Here is a 21,454-nt window from a genome sequence, read left to right as displayed (position 1 = left end):
GGGGAGAGAGTTGCGTGGGGCACAGGACGCAGAGGAGTCTCTCCTCCTGCTCCTCGCCCAGATGACGGGAGGCAGGACGCGGAGAGCTAGGAGCAGAGTGGGAGTGGGAACGCTGGCTCTGCCCTCCCCGGCTGATGGGCTGGGCTGTCACTCACCTTCCCAGGACTCAGGACAACCAGGAGCTAAGTCCCATGAACTATCCAAACCTTCTTTCTCTACTTCTTTCTCTCCCTTATTTTAGAGTTGAGGACTTGCTCTGTTGCCCAGGCTGGAGTGCAGTGATGCAGCCTCCACCTCCTGGGCTCACGCGGTCCTCCTGCCTCAGCCTCCTCAGCAGCCGGGACCGCTGCACCTGGGTCTACGCTTGCTTTAAAGACAAATCCACGTCCTCCTGTTTCTCTCTTGCAGAGCAGGGACCTCCGTACAGGCCCGGTATATGAGAAATGTTTATGACAACTGACCACTGTTACCGTCTGTATCCTCCACAACGCGGGATCCTAGAGGGTGCCTAGTCAGACCCCTGCCCATCCCCAGGCCTGTCCAGCTCCTGCTGGAAAACTTCTAGTGACAGGAAGCCCACAAGCCACCAGGCACTGCTGATTCTCCACTAGATCTACCAGTGACTGGCACTTCCTTCCCGCCAGCTGACCTCCCGGGCACCTTCTCTTGCTGGCCCGAGGCACAGGGCTGCACGGGACGGACCCTCCCAGCCGCGAGGTCCTGCAGACACCTCCCCAGCCCCCAGCTCTCCTCGGTGCCATGCCCAGACCCCCAGCTTCTCAAGGACAACACCCACGGTTCCTCAGCTGTCCCAAGTCCCCTCTTGTCGAGTCACCCCCTCTCACCATGTTTGTCACTGCCCCTTGGGAGAGGGGCTCAGAAGTGGCCACAAAGCTTCTGGCTGCCCCTAGGGCACAGCCACTGACTTTCCACCCTCTTTCCTGCCTCAGTTCTGTCCTGCTTGGGTCCTGAGCCTCCCAGGAGCCCCTCTTGACCCCATGTGGTCCCCCAGGAACTCTGAGAGCCAGATGGGTCAGACGGTGCCTGCCAGGGCCCAAGCAGGTACAAAGCATCCCTTTATCACTGCCCTGGGGAAGTGGTGAGAGGAGTCACCCTCAAGCTGCCCAGACATCCCCAAAGGCTGGCAGAGCCCCAGGAATCCAGGGATGCCCACCCTGAACTCAAAGGGTGGGAGGTGCTCTGGTCTGGGATGCACAACCCCTTGAGCTCTGAGGGGTCCCTCTGTTCCTCCACCACCCCCAGCTTGGACGCCCAGGCTCCCCACTCCTGCTGTCCCTGGAAGCGGGGCTGGATCAATGGCAGCTTCCACACGCACTGTGTGGCTTTGAGAGGATTACTTAACTTCTCTGAGCCTAAGTTTCCTTATTGATTAAATTGATTAACTGTGATAGCTTCTGAGAAAGTTGGAAGTGCTCAGCAGAGCAAACGGCACCCAGAAGGTGTTCACAAGATGCCACCTGCCTGCCTCCTTCCTGCCCCTTCTGCTCAGGGCTCCAGGGTGGACCAACCGAGGCTGGAGGGAGAGCCGGGCTGGGCCACATCACAGCCCTTGGAAGCTCTTCTCTGAAGGCTTCTCAGCTGGGACAGCCTCTCCAACAGTAGCAGAAAGGAGTGCGTCTTAGAGTCACCGATTGGGATTCAGACCAGCCACTGAGTTAAGGTCCCTACATGTTTAATGCCTCCTTCAGAAAACACCACATGCTGTGTAGTCTCTTTTCTGACGAAGGAAATAAATTTAAGGTGTAGAGTCAGGAGGCGTGGGAGCCTGTAAACGAAACTTTGCAAACACCTCAACTGACGTGACCCTTCTCAGAGAAGGGCAGGCCAAGGTTCCGAGCTGACATCCTGAATTTGCATCCGGGGTCTGGCACCCAGCACCTGTGTGATTTGGAAACACTGACCTCCCCGGCCCTCAGTTTCTTCATCGTTAGGCAAACACAGGAGCAAGGCTTATCTCACGGGGAGGACTTGAGGATCAGGCCCAAGAATGATCGTGAAGCCTCGAGGGTCAGTGCCAGGCACAGAGCAGCCTCTCCACAGAGGAGAGGCCCATGGGCACCACTGCCACCCCCTCCTCCCACCTGGCAAACACAAACAGTTTTATCACTGGTGGGCCAGTTCCCTACTAGAAGAATTTAAAACCAGAAGACCAGAGTCCACCTGATTCTGAGACATTGCTTCCCACCCCCCAAACTTCCTCTGCACATTAATACTGTGGGATATTAACAAGAGCCAGGCCAAAAAAAAAAAAAAAACCGTTTCCTAATCACATACACTTGAAAAGTACTAGGTTAAACCAAGCTCCATTGCTGCGGGACTTCTCAGAGCCTTTACTAAGCTCTATCACTGTAGAAACTCTCAGAGCCTTTACTAGGCTCCACTGCAGCAGGACTTCTCAGAGCCTTTACTAGGCTCCACCGCTGCAGGACTTCTCAGAGCCTTTACTAGGCTCCACCGCTGCGGGACTTCTCAGAGCCTTTACTAAGCTCCATCGCTGCGGGACTTCTCAGAGCCTTTACTAAGCTCTATCACTGCAGGAACTCTCAGAGCCTTTACTAGGCTCCATTGCTGCAGGACTTCTCAGAGCCTTTACTAAGCTCAGGTGCACAGGGTCATCCCAGGGGCAAAAGAACACACCATGCTCTCTACCCAAACTCTGCCTGGATGGTTCCTAGAGAAACTCGACCGTAGTCATGGGTCTGCATAGACTCCGCACCTACCTGAGCAGCACTGACCGTCCACTCAGAGTGATGTGCGTCTGCACCGCCGAGTAGTCTGTGGGCAGAATACCAGGCACGGACTGCCAAGTCCAGACGAGGTCCCTGGCATGAATCTCTCACTGGCTTTCCCAGCCACCCTGTGTGAAGGGCTTGCTTTTGTGTGGTTGTTGAACAGCCTGAGCCTGTCTGGTGGGATGGATGCTTCGTGGCACCCGCTTTGGAAAACCCTTTCTGAGCCTCTCAAATCCTTCCTACAACACATATTTATCTGAATGGGTAATGAAGGCACACGGTCTAAAAATCCACAAAGTGCGAAAGTAGCCAGTCTCCTCCCCGTTAACAGAAGCATGTGGTGATTACAGGTGTTCGAGGAAGCTTGGTTATTATCTCCACTTTTCAGGTGGGGAAACTGAGGCTCCAACAAGTTCAACCATTTCCCCAAGGCCAGCACACCATTCCATGGGCCTCTACTCCACACGGAAGGCCACAGAGTCTCACCCAACAGTTTACAGATGCAAAGCAGATGCTCACTAAACCACAGAGGAGTGGTGAATAAATCCTCAGTGGGTCGGACGTCAGTGTGGACTCTTCGTGTCCTACAGGCAGGACCCCAGCGCGGAGGGGACTGCCCGACGGGAGGAAGGAGCAAACACACAGCAGCCACCAAGGCCACCCCGTCTCTGGAGAGCTCCTGCGAGGCTCATTAGAGCAGGTGCCCAAGTCCGAGAGGTCAAGGGGGCCACGGGTGCCGGCGAAGGGCTCGCTGAGCCTCCCACTGATAAGCAAACGCTCTGCCCACCCTGCCCCGAGCACGCCACCTCCCCGCGCCCATCCTGCCCCGAGCACGCCACCTCCCCGCGCCCACCCTGCCCTGAGCACGCCACCTCCCTGTCCTCCGCCATGGGCTGGGCCGGGGGACACCAAATGAAGCAAGCCCTTAAGAGCCATCTGGACAACGAGGCCTGTGCAGGCTTTGAACCGCACACCGCACTCTCTCCCCTACCTGGCACGGAAGCTCTTTTTTATTTTTATTTTTATTTTGAGACAGGGTCTTGCTCTGTCACCTAGGCTGGAGTGCAGTGGTGTAATCGGCTCGTTGCAGCCTTCCCCGCCCCAGGCTCAGGGGATCCTCCCACCTCACCCTCCTGAGTAGCTGGGACTGTGGGTGGTGCGCGCCAACACACCTGGCTAACTTTGTATTTTTTGCAGAGATGGGGTTTTACCATGTTGCTCAGGCTGGTCTCAAACTCCTGGGCTCAAGCAATCTGCCTACCTCAGCCTCCCAGTGCTGGGATTACAAGCACGAGCCTCTCCCCTTTTTAATCTTCCTGAAAAATACATACCTAGCACACAAAATGAGCACAGTAACAAAAAAGCAAAATGAAACTAGGCCACCTATAACATCGCTGCACGGAGACAGCCCTGCGGAGCGTGGTGGTGTGAGGCTCCTCACACCCTGGCTGGGCAAACTGTTCGTTTGAAAACTAGGCTAATTGTAGCTGCAGCCTGTTCCTGCCCCTCAACACCTGACTACACATCACACGGTCGCTCCGGATTCATAATTTCTCCATCATCATTTCTAATTGCTCCACAGTTTGGATTTATTAAACTTAATTAATCCAGCGCCCCACCCAGGGACATGTGTTTCCAGTCTCTCGTCCTCATGAGCAGCACCACAGCCGTCACCCGAACCCACCACATCCCTCTTCCCGTACCCACCGCAGCCATCACCCAAACCCACTGCGGCCATCACCCCGTACCCACCGCAGCCATCACCCCGTACCCACCATATCCCTCTTCCCGTACCCACCGCAGCCGTCACCCGAACCCACCGCATCCCTCCTCCCGTACCCACCGCAGCCATCACCCGAACCCACCGCATCCCTCCTCCCATACCCACCGCAGCCGTCACCCGAACCCACCATATCCCTCCTCCCGTACCCACCGCAGCCGTCACCCGAACCCACCACATCCCTCTTCCCGTACCCACCACAGCCGTCACCCGAACCCACCACATCCCTCTTCCCGTACCCACTGCAGCCATCACCCGAACCCACCGTGGCCATCACCCCGTACCCACCGCAGCCATCACCCCGTACCCACCATATCCCTCTTCCCGTACCCACCGCAGCCGTCACCCGAACCCACCGCATCCCTCTTCCCGTACCCACCGCAGCCATCACCCGAACCCACCGCATCCCTCATCCTGCACCCACCGCGGCCATCACCCTGTACCCACCACGGCCATCACCCCGTACCCACCACGGCTGTCACCCCGTACCCACTGCACCCATCACCCCTACCCACCATGGCCATCACCCCGTACCCACCACATCCATCACCCGTACCTACCGCGGCCGTCACCCCGTACCCACCGCATCCCTCACCCCGTACCCACCGCATCCCTCACCCATACCCACTGCTGCCATCACTCTGTACCCACCGCATCCCTCACCCTGTACCCACATTCCTCACCCCGTACCCACTGCTGCCCTCACCCTGTACCCACATCCCTCACCCCGTACCCACTGCTGCCCTCACCCTGTACCCACATCCCTCACCCTGTACCCACATCCCTCACCCCGTACCCACTGCTGCCCTCACCCTGTACCCACATCCCTCACCCTGTACCCACAGCAGCTGTCACCCTGTACCCACTGCACCCGTCACCCGTACCCACCGCGGCCGTCACCCCGTACCCACCGCATCCCTCACCCATACCCACTGCTGCCATCACTCTGTACCCACCGCATCCCTCACCCTGTACCCACCGCATCCCTCACCCTGTACCCACCACATCCCTCACCCTGTACCCACAGCAGCTGACACCCCGTACCCACTGTATCCCTCACCCGTACCCACCACAGCTGTCACCCTGTACCCACTGCAGCCATCACCCGTACCCACCGCACCCCTCACCCTGTACCCACCGCATCAGGCCAGTTGTGGGTTATTGCTTTAGGAAACGTGGGATGATTTTGCCCTTTTCCAAAATGCTTGGGACAGGAGCACTTCCGATTTTGACTTTTTTCGAATTTTAGAATAATTGCATTATACTTAACCAGTTCAGCATCCGAAATCTGAAATGCTCCAATGAGCATTTCTTGAAGCATCATACATTCAGAGAGTTTTAGATTTTGCAGCATTTCAGCTTTGGGTTATGTGATTAGTGATACTCAGCCTGTATTCCACAGAGCGGGGTTGCAGGGTCGAGAACTGTGTGTGTTTAGATGATGACACGGAGTCCGGCCACCCTCTAGGAGGAAACACCACATTCCCAGGAGGCCCCAGTGAGTGTTTGCAGGGTGGGGACCTCAGCATACGCTCCCTGGTGGAATCCAAGGCCTCCTCTGTGGACCTGATAGGGGGCGGTTCCCACAGAACCATGGGGGGCCTGGGGAGAGGTATCCATTAGGACGTGAGGTCGCCGGAGTGACGGGCGCAGGGCGAACACTGGAGCTGCCCTACCATCCCTAGGACAGGCCTTGGGGCTGAGAGCGCTGCCCCATTTCACGCCCAGCCAGTCAAGGCTCTGTTGAATGGGGAGCCAGCAGGCTGATGCTCAGGGTGACGTGGCCGTGTGGCCGAGCCATCTCTGTCGTGAGGCATCAGGGGAAGAGCTGCATTCCCGTACTCTGTGGGGCCAAGAACCTCATCAGTGCCAGTGAGTCCTCATCTCACGGCCTTCTGGGCTTCTCCTTTGTAGCCATGGACCACAGTTTTGGCCTCTGGGTGTGCATGGTCCTTTTTCAAGACATTTTACATGTTTTCATTGTGTTAAAATATTCATAACATAAAATGTATCACCCTAAGTGCAATCCGTCTCCAGAACTCTTCATCTTGCAAAACTGAAACTCTGTAACCACTAAGCAGTAGCCCTCCGCCGCCCTGGCCCCTGGCCACCCCAGTCTGCTGTCTGTCCCTAGCAATATGACTACTCTGTATGTCCTATAAGGCGAGCTGCACGGTGTCTGTCCTTTTCTGTCCCTAGGAATATCACTACTCTATGCATGTCCTATAAGGAGAGCTGCACGGTGTCTGTCTTTTTTGCTGCTTATTTCACTCGGCATCACTTCTTCAGGGTTCACGCATGCGGGAGCCCATATCAGAATGTCCTTCCTTCCTGAGACTGAGCAATGTTCCCCTGCACGGAGAGATCACATTTTGTCATCTGTTGATAGGTGCGTGGGACGCTTCCACCTGTTGGCTGGTCCTTCTGTTGTCATCTGTCCCCCCACCAGGCCCCACCAAACAGGAGGAAGCATCATAGCCGTCTTGCTCACCACTGTCTTCAAGCTCCTAGCACACGCCTGACACATCGTAGGTGTTCAGTAAACGCTGGCTGAATGGCTGTGTTGGCAGCTGTGCGTCGTTTGCTGCAACACGTCTCAACCTACAGTCTGCCACGTTCCTGGGGAAGAGGCCTGGGGGTTTCACTCAAGTTCCTGTAATTAATCAAATGGACTTCCTATTTCATATTAAAAGAGGGATAAAGAGGAAGGGCTTGAGGGGGTGTGCTGGTGGAGAGGAAAGCCCAGTGAGCCTCCCTGACTGCCCAGGGTGCTCCCAGACTCTCCTCCCCAGCTGCCTTGCCTCCCCTGGCATATCCGAGACCCCAGCCCGTGCCTCAGCCTTGCCTCCTGCTGCAACAGTCTGTCTCCCATCCCCACTCGACAATCGTTGCTCAGCGAAGTTCTTTTGGAAGACGGATGAAGATCACACGATCCCAAGCATCAGGCTGAACTGCCATTGGTACTCAGCCATTCGGGGGTAGGTAACCTTTTTTTATGTTTGAGACAGGGTCTCACTCTGTTGCCCACGCTGGAGTGCAGTGGCACGATCATGGCTCACTGCAGCCTTGACACTCTGGGCTCAAGGAATCCTCCACCTCAGCCTCCCGAGTAGCTCGGGCCACAGGAACACGCCACCATGGCCGGCTAAGTTAATCATTTTTGAACTATAAAAAAACCCATCAGCTGCATACGATTCACCCTGATATTTATGCCCAGCAGGGGCAAGGACCCCACAGGCCGGGCAGGCCACGTTCCTCCCTGGGGATCTGTGGGCAGGTCCATGAGCACCCGACGGATCAGCCATTCCCTGTGAGTCCATCGTAACGGGGCCTCTGCTCCGACTCTCTCGTGCTGTCGTGTAGTCCAGGTGGAAGGTCTGAGGACTCACCCTGACCACCCAGCATGGCCGGTGATCTGGACCAGCACGAGGAGCAGCAGTGCCTAAGTCCTAGCATCGGGGACCGGAGCACACGGGTGTATCAGCCAGTACGGGAGGTGCACCCATGCGGACGTGCACAAAACACACTGTCAGTATTTTGGAAAATGCCTTCCACATGGGAGAGCAGGTCTGGTGAGGTGAGGTGCAAAGGACCCCAGCTGGGCTGAGCTCTGAGCTGCAACCCCCACCCCCAGGCCAATCTATGCACACCCACAGGCCTTCTCTCCTCGCTGCCCACCCCCACTCTGCAAAACACACCACGGGAGCCTTAATCACGTGACTTCTGCTCTGTGCGTCTGGGCCCATCACCCGCTGTCTGGCATCCACATCTGCCCCTCCCCACAGGGAACAGTGGCAGGAAAAGCCCTTGTGGGAATTAACCTCCCCCACCCACCCCAGGCCATCCCACAGATTGAAAATCAGCTACTTTCTGGAGAAGCCGAGCAATTCTGCAAAACCCTACTCGGCTCCCCACGTGTGGTTTGCTGTGATAAGGCCGGCAAAGCAACCAGCCTTGAAAATGCCATTTAATGAGAAAAGACCTACAGCCGCCATGGCAGTAGCCAGGGTGTCCGGCAGCAGTAAATGCTCCTGGTGCTGCTGCTCTCCCTGCTCGGAGGTGTGCGTTACCGTTTCAGCTCACGGCCAATCTGACGGCAGATACTAATGGATATTCGCCCAGCTGTTCCCAGGGAATTTTAATTACCATAACAATTGCTAATCACTAGCATTTCCCAAATGGTTGTGGCTGGAGAAGGTGGTAATTGTCAGCCTGGTGCTGGAAAGAGGAGTCTCACGGACTGGCCACCGGGGAGGGTGGGGCAGGGGGAGCCTGAAGACCCCTCTGTCTTTCCATTGCTCCACCCCTTCCCTGTGTTACTCCTTCTCCCATGCCACCCTGAGAGTGCACCTGGCTTGAGCTCAGATGAGCCTATCCACTGGCCCAGGGGTCCAACCTCTCTGCCCCAGCCACACGGGTCAGAGCAGGGGATGGTCTGTGGCCTGTGCACCTGCTGTTCCTTCCCCCTGGAGTGCCTTTCATCGGCATCTCTAACAGGCAGCCACGCTTCCCCTGGAGGCCTTCAGTGGGTGCCCCTTCGTGCAGAACCAGGGCCCCTCTGCCATGCTCCTAGAGGCCATGTGGTCCCACTGGTACAGCACGCCACACCTGGGCTGGAGCTGACTCACCTACCTTCCTGAGCAGGAGGCTGTGAGCTCTTCAAGGGCAGGGCCGTGCCTGAGCCATCTCCGGATTCCCGGGACCCGGTGAGGAGCCTGCTTTGTTACTGACTGGCCACACGGACCACGAAGGGCAAGCAAAGGTACTGTCTCCAGGGGACAGAGGGGAGACCTTGCCTTCAAGGTAGACTGTGCTCTGTCTGCCTAACAAGCTCCAGACTGAACCAGTCTTGGAGAACCATGGAGATGACCTGTGACACAGCTGTCTTCCCGTTTACACTGCGGTTCAAGATCTCTTCAAGGGCCAACCCTCTCTGGCAGAGCAGAGGCAGCACCCCTCCCTCCGCCATTACCTGAACACACACTCACAATGCTGGCCTCCCAGGAACCGGAACAGGCAAGTTAAACTCCACAGCAGGCCAATAACGCCCCAGGACCCAGCCTCACCTCTCACCCCCCCACCCCCATCACCAGGCACACCTGCTCTCACTCCCGTGACCACACGAAGCTCTCCTCTATGAAGACGTTGTTACTTCTCGCTTCCCTGGACTAGCTCATCCCCAGCCTCTGGGAAATCACTTTTATCCAGAAGCTTCCACAGACAGAATCTTGCATGTCTCCACTGCTACGCACACACCCTGGGCGAGGAGCACCTGTTTCTGTGTCTGTTTCCTGCTGCAGGGAAAGCTCCACGACAGCGCGAGCTCGGAAGAGCGCCTGGCAGGTGCCAGCGCATGGCAGATACCCAACAAATAGCCAACTGAACACACATCCAAATTGCAAGGCTTCAGTAACTCAGGTTGCTTAGGAGAAGCGCAGGCTCTTCAGGGGTGCTGGGGGCTGCACTGTGTGCCCCAAATCCACATGTTGAAGCTCTAACCCTCACGTGCTGCTGAGTGGTGATGGGCCTAGGGAAGGGAATTAGGGTTAGATGAGGGTGACTGCTGCCCTTATGAAGAGACAGACGCCAGGAGGATGTGCATCCTCTCTCTGCCTTGTGAGGGCACAGCGGGAACACAGCCACTTGCAAGCCAGAAAAAGAGCCCTCACCAGGGATCCGAATTCACCAGGGATCTGAAACAGCCCCTTGATCCTCCCCCTCCCCAGAGCGATGAGAAGCAAATTCCCACAGTTTGCGCCGCTCAGTCCATGGCATGTCGTTACGGTGGCTCAAGTTGACTAACATGGAAAAGATAGGCCACCTATAAGGAAAGCAGGCTCAGAATCGCTTTAGACTTACTGCTGGAACAGCGGCTGCCCAAAGACTCTGGATCTGGAATTCTATCACCCCAATGGGAGGGCAGAATACAGTCATTTTTAAACTGGCCAGGACGCGGAGTTTCCCTCACACACACTCCTTTCAAGAAGTACTTAAGGGCCGGGCGCGGTGGCTCAAGCCTGTAATCCCAGCACTTTGGGAGGCCGAGACGGGCGGATCACGAGGTCAGGAGATCGAGACCATCCTGGCGAACACAGTGAAACCCCGTCTCTACTAAAAATACAAAAAACTAGCCAGGCGAGGTGGCGGGCGCCTGTAGTCCCAGCTTCTCGGGAGGCTGAGGCAGGAGAATGGCGTAAACCCGGGAGGCGGAGCTTGCAGTGAGCTGAGATCCGGCCACTGCACTCCAGCCTGGGCGACAGAGCGAGACTCCGTCTCAACAAAAAAAAAAAAAAAAGAAGTACTTAAGGACGGGTTCCAGAAAAACATCAGTGAAAAACAAGAAAGAGGAAAACGTAGGATCCTGGAAATAGTCTCCAACTCAAAAGGTGAGCTGAGGGGAAGTTTCTGGAAGGCAGCATCCAGGAACTACTCCAGGGTCTGGAGTGGATCTCATAGGAAAACAGAAGGCTCCACACGATAGATGGTAAAATTAAAAACCGCATAAAAGAGGATGTAAAATTTCATTATTCTGTTGTCAATAAAAAACACAGTCAATAAAAACTCCAGGAAAAACTAAAAGTTACACCAGAACATCATGGCCCAAATACTGGGTAAATTAAAATGTGACAGGGTTGAAGAAGTTCAGAGTTTAAAAGGAATGTTTGCTCAGAATAGTGGGAACATTCTCCTTGGGGTGGTCTAGGGGTCAAGGTCATTATAAAAATGTGATCCTCGCATACGTTTGAGCCTAAGATGTTTAATGTTTACATTTTTTTTTTTTTTGAGATGGAGTCTCGCTTTGTCACCCAGGCTGGAGTGCAGTGGCGCGATCTCGGCTCACTGCAACCTCCGCCTCCCGGGTTCAAGCAATTCTCTGTCTCAGCCTCCCGAGTAACTGGGATGACAGGTGCCTGCCACCACGCCAGTTAATTTTTGTATTTTTAGTAGAGATGGGGTTTTACCATGTTGGCCAGGCTGGTCTGGAACTCCTGACCTCGTGATCAGCCCACCACGGTCTCCCAAAGTGCTGGGATTACAGTCGTGAGCCACTGTGCCTGGTCTACAAAATAATTTTTTTTTAATGTAAATCCCAGCCAGGTGCAGCGGCTCACGCTCATAATCCCAACCCTCTGGGAGGCTGAGGTGGGAGGACCACTTGAGGCCAGGAATTTGAGACGAGCCTGGGCACGCTGTTTACATCTTCCCTGTGGCCCAGCTTTTGTGGGTGTGCAAAAGTCACGCGACAAACCATCCAACGAATCCTAAGTCCATGCCCCAAGCCATCTCCTTTATCTATAACACCCACACACCAAGTCAGTATTTCCCCTGCCCTAAATCAGTGCAGAGCCAGGGACCAGACAACGAGGGGCAGCCCCTGTGCCACAAAGCCCGCGGGGTTATTCAGACCGGCCCCGCCTTGCTGTCCCCGCAGGACCCCCAGGAAAGGCTGTGGACGTGCTCTCCCCTCTCCTCTGCCCACGACCGGCTCTGCCGCTTCCCCACGGGGCCCCGCCCGACGAGGTGGTCCCCTCCTCTCGGGAGCTGTGAGCAAGAAACTCTTTCAATGACATTAGCCTCTTGGCGTCATCACTCCGTCACCTGCCTGAAGACCTGGGCACAAATCATAAAGCATGGAAGAATTAATCATAGCAACGAACAGAATCAAAATGTAAATGCTGGCAATCTACAAGTAAAGATACCAACTAGACAAGGAGGGAGGTGGGCGTGGGGGAGGGAGAGGAGGCCTCCATACCCACAGCTCACACAGAGGGAGTCCAGGGTACCAAAGCTGATGGAAGACGACAGAGGAGAATATGATACAAAGCCACAAACTTAATCAAAGAGCCAAAAGTAATAACAAAATGATCAACATCACAGGAGAGACGGGAAGCAGAGTAGTCCAAGCTAGCCAGCTCCTCACCTTGCATGGCCAGGAGTCAATAGAGAGTCTCCCAAGTTGGTAAATCAAGAAAGGCACGGCAGGAACTGGCACGTGGACGAACAGGCAGCAGCGGGTGACGTGCTGGCAAGGAGCCCACCGGGCGACTGCCGTTCCCCAGCGTTAGCTCTTCTGAACAATTTGATTTTTTAAAACCATATGATGTGTTACTTTGATTAAAATTAAAATGTAACAGATTGGTAATTGGATGTTGATATTATTAAATCCTCAGTCTGCATGGCAGGTCGACTCGTGGGGAGCCGGCACAGTCTATGGCTGGTATCCTGAGTCCGGATGCAGCTTAAGGGAGAAAAGCTGGTAGCTCAGGAAAGGAAAGGAACATAGTAAGTAAAATTTTCTGCCATGGAAGAGACTTTGTGAGGTTATCGTTAGTTTGAGAACGTCAGTGTACATTGGGAACACACCGACACTTCTGTCCCTGAAGAAGGCCAAGTTCCCTCTGGCACATCACTGCACCCACCTAACCACTCAGTCATCAGATTTTTGGCCGCGGGCACCTCGTCAGGTTTTCAAGGGGAACCAAAGTAGGTCCAGCAGGAAACCAGGGCTGGGGGCATCGTGCTGTTAGTGGACATAACGCTACTTTCTGAGACGGCTGGGCAGTGATCTCTGATCAGGTTTCAAAGCCACACTTTTGGCCACATGTGACAAGCTGGACTCTCCAAGAGCCTTGGACCCACACCAATACTGAACAAGCCCAGATGACGTGAGGTGTGCTGAGGTAACATACATACTTGTTTCTAGCATTGTTTTCTACCGGAAATGCCATCTGTCACTCAGACCCGAATAGAACCACCCTACCTCAAAGTTCTGGCTGACAGCAGGATTACCCTTCAGAGCTGTGCACGCTGGATGGGGAGTCAGAATCCATAGCATGTGGACAGCAGGATTACCCTTCTGAGCTGTGCACGCTGGATGGGGAGTCAGAATCCACAGCGTGTGGACAGCAGGATTATTCTTCCGAGCTGTGCACGCTGGATGGGGAGTCAGAATCCACAGCGTGTGGACAGCAGGATTATTCTTCCGAGCTGTGCACGCTGGATGGGGAGTCAGAATCCACAGCGTGTGGACAGCAGGATTACTTTTCTGAGCTGTGCACGATGGATGGGGAGTCAGAGTCCATAGCGTGTGGACAGCAGGATTACTCTTCCGAGCTGTGCACGATGGATGGGGAGTCAGAATCCATAGCGTGTGGACAGCAGGATTACTCTTCAGAGCTGTGCACGCTGGATGGGGACTCGGAATCCATAGTGTGTGTGTGACCACTGCATGGTGGTTTTCTGCTGACTGGTGTGGGGAGTGCATGAAGCATGTCACAAGGCCTGTTGGCCTGCTGGACGCATGTGTGACCACGCGGGACCCACGCAGAAAGAGGTCAGCATTTGCTCTTCTAAGGGTGGAGGATGACGCTTCCACCTGTGACTGGTATCGGGAAAAACGGAACACAGAGCTGCAGCCATTCTTCCCCAAGCACCTGCTTACAGGTGTATCATAGCTCAGGTGACCAGCGGATGAAGTAAAATAAAAATCTCAGGAATGGGGAACTCGTGGTACCCAAGAATTCACAGTGGTCAACGAAAGACAAAATTCAGCCTAAATTACTGATGTACACATAACTACAAAACATGAAAATCTGAAAGAAATTATGCTTTGAAAGTAAATATAAAAGAATCAGTAAACGAAACACATCTGACCCAAAATTCCAGATTGTCTCAATAAAACCCAAAAAGTAGCTGCAAATAAACACATTGGGTCCCTCACACTTTATAAGAAGAAGGAAGAGACTATTTTTTTCTTCGAGGCAGGGCCTTGCTCTGTTAGCCAGGCTGGAACGTAGTGGTGCAGCCTCGGCTCACTGCAACCTCCACCTCTGAGGCTCAATCGATCCTCCCACCTAGGCCTCCCGAGTAGCTGGGACTGCAGGCATGTGCCACCACGCCCAACTAATTTTTTTGGTAATTTCTTTAAAGAGAGATGAGATTTCACCATTTTGCCCAGGTTGGTCTCGGACTCTTAGACTCAAGCGATCCTCCCACCTTGGCCTCTCAAAGTGCTGGGATTACAGGTGCCTGGCCAAGAGTTATTTTTTCTATTGTAATATAAGTGATTACATAAGTATAGCTTTGAATATTCAAAAGTTACATATGTGCATACACATATCCAGCTAAGACAACCAGCAGAATGAAAACTAGGAAACAGTTTTGTCATCCTGAAATACTTGATCTGCTAACGGTTTTTTCTTTTATTCCTTCCTTCCCTCTTCCCTCTCTTGGGCTCTGTTTATAATTTCTCCTTGTTGTGGTCTTTCCTCATTATTTCCTTCCCTGACCTTGGGAAAATGACACAAACAGCATCTGAAGAGGGAGTCAGTGGATATTAATTCATCCAAATCATATTTATTAAGCATCTCCTGTACCGTTCTAAGATTGAGCTAAGGAAGCAAAATCCAATGGTCTTGCAGACGGGAGGCCGGTGGCACAGATCCGCAGTGGGCTATCTTCTCTCCCACATGAGTGTTTATGCCTTGCCTTCGGGCCCTTCTGTTCTGGGAGGGTTCCGCTGACTTCCAGCCCAGGGTGAGCCTCTGCTCGCAGCAGATGTTCAGCATGAGGGGGCAAAGCACAAGGAAGGGATCCAAGCCCCCAAGAGGGTCTGAGCCGCGCCAGGACAGCTGGGCAGAGCTGTGGGCTGCCTCTTCCTCCTGCCTCTCTCCCCACCCAGGCATCCATTTGGTCCAATCCCTTCTAAAGTGCTAACTCATTCCTAATTGAGGTGTGAGCTCAAAGCGAAGTGAGACCCCGTCCAGGAGGATTTATGTATTTGTATTTTAAAAGACGACACTTTAAGGCCTTTGTGGGGTGTGTGTGTGTGTGCACCTGCGTGCATGCTGGTGAGCCAGGGAGAAAGCCCCCAGCACCACCGTGCTCCCCCCAACCCCGGTGGGAACGCACAGATTCATCAAATTCATCCTGCCTGGAAAGTCCGCTGCCTCCCCACGCTGCAGGTGGCTGGCTGGCTCCCCTATACCCAGTTGGAGGGCCCTGCCCTCACCAGGAGATGGGCTGGAAATCACACCCCAGGAAAGACAGAGCATGCACCTGCACCTGCCCTTTCTTCCAAATCCCCCCCTGGAGCAGCAAAGCTCCCCACTCAGCCCAGGAGAGCACAGCTTCCTCCAGAGCCTGAGTTTCCTCTTCATTTCAAGTGGGTTTTTGAGCAACCAGGTCAGTCTGGGAGGCAGGCAATTGCCAGCACAGTAGAAAGGAAAAACGGCAATGAGAAACAGAATTCTGAGGGTGCTGTTTTCTTGACAGATGATTTAAACACCTCGGCTACATTATTTCAGAACTAGAGGAAATGCTTTGGCTTCCATGAACCCCTGGCGAGGGGCTGGCTTCCGCGCGGCTTCTACACAATTACCTGTGAGGAGCGCTTGCCAGCCGCAGAGGGAGGTGTCGCCCAGCGCTGGCTCCCGATGGCTGCGGGGCTGCGCCCCCCCTGGATCAGGGAGAACTTGGGGACAGGCTGCCAAGCTTCACGTCTGGCCTCACCCTGCCTTGTAGCCCTGCCTCGAGATCTGTGCCCCATGGACACCTCATGGCTTTTGTATCGTCTCTCAGGTCACCTGTGATGAGGAAAGGTCCCTAGGAGCTGCTGAGAACAAGGGCCCCTGTCTGCTCTCTGGTCCTGCACACCATCTTCTCCCTTTGTCCAGATGCTCTTGGAAGCTCAGCAAATCCATGGAGGCCAATGACACTTTCATCTGCTGCTCTTAAAGACTCGGGTGGTCAACATTGGACACACACTCCCCTCACGTTCAGCCGGCACGCAGCATGGAATCCCTTTGAGCCCCGGTACTGAGGCTGCTCTGACAGCGGTCTGGGAGAGGGCAGGCCTGTTCCGTGGTGTTGGCTGTGAAGCCGTGCCCTGTTCCCGGATGGCGTGGGCTGCGTGCAGGAAATGAATAGGGGCTGGAGGCAGAAAATTGGACAGGCCAGTTAGACCGAGCCAGGTCTTTTCAGAGGAGCTTCATGATTTTGATTCAATTCCCAGGACAACAAATACGCCTGTGTTTAAACACAGCCTCGGAAACATGCTCCCAAGCCAAGGAGAGACCCTGTCTGGGCTGAGCCCTCCTCAGCAGGGTTCGAGGGTGGTGCGGCGTGGGGGCGACATCTGGGGCCACTTTTCCAATTACGTATTTGATTAGTACCTCATTTCCGATGGGGCTTGTTTCCTCTCAGGGAAAGCCTCTAATTCTGGATTCCACTGCTTTCTCTGTCTTCCAGAGCCATCACTGTCTCCTGACCACGTTTAGCTCTTTGGCTTTTCCCTTGCATTCTGGGAGATCTTACAGGTGTCTCTCCATATCACTGGTTTAAGCTTCTTATTTTTTGCCTGATTTTAGTGACCTCCTCTCATCTTTCAGGTGTATGCCCGTGAAAGCCAGCAAACCTACAAAAGTGTATTTCATACAGACATTTCAAAGAATCATATTTGAGTAAATACCTGTGAGTTCATCAGGAAAAAAATGGTGCTGGATCTGAGCAGCTCCCGTAAACCCACCCTGCCTTCTCAGTGGTAATCACCACCTGGAATTTTGTATTAAGCAATCTCTTGCTTTTCTAGTTTAAAAAAACCACATATGTATGCTTTTTTTTTTTTTTTTTTTTGAGACGGAGTCTCGCTCTGTCGCCCAGGCTGGAGTGCAGTGGTGCGATCTCGGCTCACTGCAAGCTCCGCCTCCCGGGTTCACACCATTCTCCTGCCTCAGCCTCCCTAGAAGCTGGGACCACAGGCGCCGCCACCACGCCCGGCTAGTTTTTTTGTATTTTTAGTAGTGACGGGGTTTCACCGTGTTAACCAGGATGGTCTCAATCTCCTGACCTCGTGATCCGCCCACCTCAGCCTCTCAAAGTGCTGGGATGACAGGCAGGAGTCACTATGCCCGGCCGCATTTATAAATAAACACTGTTGACCCATGAAGCACATGGGCTGCGGCTACACAGGCCCACTCCGAGCTGGATTCTCCTCTCCCTCTGTCACCCCAGAGACAACGAAAGCAGCCCTTCCTCCTCCTCCTCCACAGCCTACTCAACACGAAGACAAGGAGAAGACCGTCACGATGACCCACTTCCCTTAAGGAAGAGTAAATTCTCTCTTGCTTATGGCGTTCTTAATAGCATTGTCTTTTCTCTAGCTTATTTTATTGTAAGAATATAATATATTATGCATATAATACACAAAATGTGTTAACTGAATGTTTTTTATTGGTAAGTCTTCCAGTCAACAATAGGCTATTAGCTGAGCTCTGGAGAGTTAACAGTTATATTAAGATTTTAACTTTGTTTTTGTTTTTATTTTTTTGTTTTTTTTTTTGAGGCAAGGCCTCATGCTGTTGCCCAGGCTGGAGTACAGCGGCACCACCGTGACTCACTGCAACCTCCACCTCCCAGGTTCAAGCAATCCTCCCACCTCAGCCTCCCGAGTAGCTGGGACCACCAGGCATGAGCCACTACACCAGGCTCATTTTTAAAAACGTTTTGTAGTGACAGGTTTCGCCTTGTTACCCAGACTGGTCTCAAACTCCTGGGCTCAAGCAATCCACCTGCCTCAGCCTCCCAAAGTGCTGGGGCTACAGGTGTGAACCACCACGCCCAGCTCACTGTATTTTTAATGCGTCCTTTGGTGAGCTTAGCTGCAGTTATATTTTTCACTGCTGCCTATTATTTCACAGCCAAAATTCATCCTTTCTACACGAAGGGACATGTATAATAGGTTATTATTTCCAGGGTTTTTTTCTCTTACAAAAAATACTCTCACGTGCATCTGTGGCCTGTTTCCCGGGGAGCACAGCCTCTCTGGGGCCCACACCTAGGAGTGGGTTTCCAGGTCAAATGTCACGGAGATGATACTTAGAACTTATGAGGTGCCAGGTGCAATACGATGAATCAGCCGGGACTCCTGCAGAAGAGGCTTCTTGGATTTAATTTGCAGACAGGGAGCATCAGGAATTGCTCCATGGCCATGACATGGACCCTCAAGTCAATGTGGGGTTGGCAGCAGCTGGCAGAGTTCAAGGACCCAGAGGACAACCAGGTCCTGGGACCCAAAGCCAAGTTCAGAGATGCAAATTGTTACATGACAGTCAGGGCCAGACTGTGGTCTGGGCTTTCTGCGGGAGCATGAACCAAGTCTGGGAAGGAGCCATTTACAAGGTCAGGGCAAGGAGATGAGAAGCAGGGACTCAGGAGTCCCCCAGATATAACAGTCGGGAGTCACCACGTTGGCAACTAAGGAGAAGACAAGGATGAAAGGCCACTTCTGTCCAAAGGTACTTCTCCAGCTTGCAGCCTCGGCTTGGAACAGGAGGGTCTGAGGGCAGGCGGAGGGAGCTGATCTAGTAGGAAGAGCCGGTCCAGCAGCCTGGGTGGACTTCCAGTGCTACGAGTCCTTGGACTCTCACGTAAGGGCCGGGAGCTTCCATTTAGCTGGAAAATGGGAGCATTTGTTCCCCCGTCCCCAAGCCTCATGCCACGCCCAGGGGAAGATCTCAGCAAGGGCCAGTTCTCTTCTGCTTCTGTTTTTCATCAGAAGAATTTTCTGGCACCTCGGGAGAACATGCATCTTGAATTATTTCTTGAGAAGAGGGGATGGGTGTGTTTTCCAGGCTGGGCACCACCTAAGAGCTTATTAAATACTTCCTGAAGGAGGGTGCCACCCTCCACTCCCCAGTCTCCATCTGCGAGACAGCTGGCTAGGGGGAGGGGCACCACTGTGCCAGCCAATGTCACTTGGCATCTGAAAAACGGGCAGGAAAATCGGCTCATCCAAATTTTTATTCAAATGAATGCAAGAGAAAGACCAAATTCAGATGCTTTCTCCTTAGCTTTTCGCCCCCTTCTCCAGGAGGGCATGGCACTGGGGAAAAGCAGGAGGCCCAGCAGGGAGGAGGGAGTAGGCAGGGTGGTTGCTGTGTCTGGACGGCGTCCCATCAGCTGCCCCGTGCGGTGGATTCGCACCCTGCACCTTGCCACAGTCACTGGGCAGATTCATGTCCCGCACCTTGTCACAGTCAAGGCTGGTTGCAGGCTGCAGGGCTCCCAGCTCTGCCCACTCTGAGCTCACCTGCTATGGCTGAGAAAGTGATGGTCACCCAGGGGCCCCACAGAGTCAAATGTCAGGAGCTGTGGGCTACATTTCTGGTGGGCCAGGGTGTTTCCGTGAACCACGTCAGCCCACCTCCCTACTGTCCACCACCAGGGAGCCTTCTAGGACCACCTGCCACCTGCCTTAGGGGAACCAGGGCCCAGTACTTAGAAAGTGGGGAGCCTCGCTGGCCCCCCGGCTTCACTGTGAATACCCTGAGCATGACACAGCGTCCCCTTCCCCGGACCACTTTCCCTGCAGATAGCCACTGGCCTCCTGCTGCCTCTGCTTCAAGTCGGCCGAAACAGAACCTCTTCAAAGAAGCCCACGTTGGCCAGTCTACCTTTCCTACCTGTGATAAAATGTACGAAACAATGTACCATTCGAACCGTTGTTAGGTACACAGTTGAGTGACGTTAAGTATATTCACAGGGTTGTGCAACCATCGCCACCATCCATGCTCCAGACTTTTTCATCATCCCAGACTGAACTCTGCCCATTCACTACTGACGCCCCATCTGCCTCCCCTGCCGGCCGCTGGCAACCGCCTTTCTGCTTCCTGTCGCTAAGAATTTGGCTGTTCTAGGACCTCATATAAATGGAGTCCTGCAGTATCTGCCCTTTTGCGTCCGGCTCTTTTCACTTGGCACTCTGTCCTCAAGGTTCATCTGAGACGCAGCGAGTGTCACAATCTCCTTCCTCTGGGAGGCTGAAGAATACCAGTAACACTTACGTCTATACCATGTTTTGTTTATTCGTCCGTCTGACGACAGACACTTGTGTTTCTCCCGTGTTTTGCCTCTTGAGAATAATGTGGCGAGGAACACGGGTGTACACACATCCATCTGAGTCCCTGCTTTCAGTTCTTCTGGACGTAGTCTCAGAAGCGGAGTCGCTGGGCCCAGTGGTAATTCTGTTTAATGTTTCGAGAAACCGCCACCCTGCTCTCCACAGCGGCCGCACCTCTTTGCATTCCCACCAACAGCGCACAAGGTCCTAATTTCTCCACATCCTCACCAATGCCTGATGCTTTCTGCGTTTTAGATAACAGCCACCCTAATGGGTATGCAGTGGTGGCCAGTCTACTTTAACACGGCAACCTCCCGCCCGCCTAGCCTTCCCAACACTCCTGATTCCTTTACGCAGTTCTTTCTCTTTTCTTTTTTCTTTTTAGAGACAGGGTCTTGCTCTGTTGCCAGGCTGGAGTGAAGTGGTGCGATCACAGCTCATTACCGTTTGAAACTCCTGGGCTCGAGCAATCCTCCTGCCTCAGCCTCCTGAGTAGCTGGGAACAGGTTCACGCCACCAGGCCCGGATGATGTTTTACTTTTTAGAGACAAGGTATCACCATGTCACCCAGGCTGGTCTTGAACTTCTGGCCTCAAGCAGTCCTCTTGCCTCAGCCTCCCAGAGTGCTGCGTGTGAGCCACTGTGCCTGACCTACTCATTCTTTTTCCTATTCAGCATCTAATGTGTGATATGATCTGCTTACTTACGTTTCATTGTCTGTTCCCCACCCTCAGGCCCAGTCCCCACTAGAACGCAAGCTCAAGGCAGAGCTAGTTCACCACGGCTGTTTTCCAAGGGCCTCAAACAGTGCCTGGCGCACGGCAAATCCTCAGTGAACATCAGAGGAGTAAGTGATTCGATGAATAGAGTTGCGAGAAGGTGTTTTGGAGGAAGACACATCTGGCTTCAAGCCTGGCTCCATCAAGCACATCTAGCGTCTTTGGGCACGTGACCTCCTCGCTCTAAGCTTCAGTTTCGCCAACTGTCACAGGGGACAATGGGCTCTCGTGGGGATGAAGCGGG

The 21,454-nt window shown here is 53.7% G+C and overlaps 1 protein-coding gene across 18 annotated transcripts in view; it reads right to left on the bottom strand.

Annotated features, from left to right (window-relative positions):
• The window catches only part of RPH3AL (rabphilin 3A like (without C2 domains)), a 152,250-nt gene that overhangs the window by 28,554 nt on the left and 102,242 nt on the right, over window positions 1-21,454 (bottom strand). The window lies entirely within an intron of this gene.

The sequence above is a fragment of the Trachypithecus francoisi genome, unplaced genomic scaffold, assembly GCF_009764315.1.
Source record: "Trachypithecus francoisi isolate TF-2019V2 unplaced genomic scaffold, Tfra_2.0 Lachesis_group20, whole genome shotgun sequence".
NCBI lineage: Eukaryota > Metazoa > Chordata > Mammalia > Primates > Cercopithecidae > Trachypithecus > Trachypithecus francoisi.
This window is presented reverse-complemented; position numbering and strand designations above follow the sequence as displayed.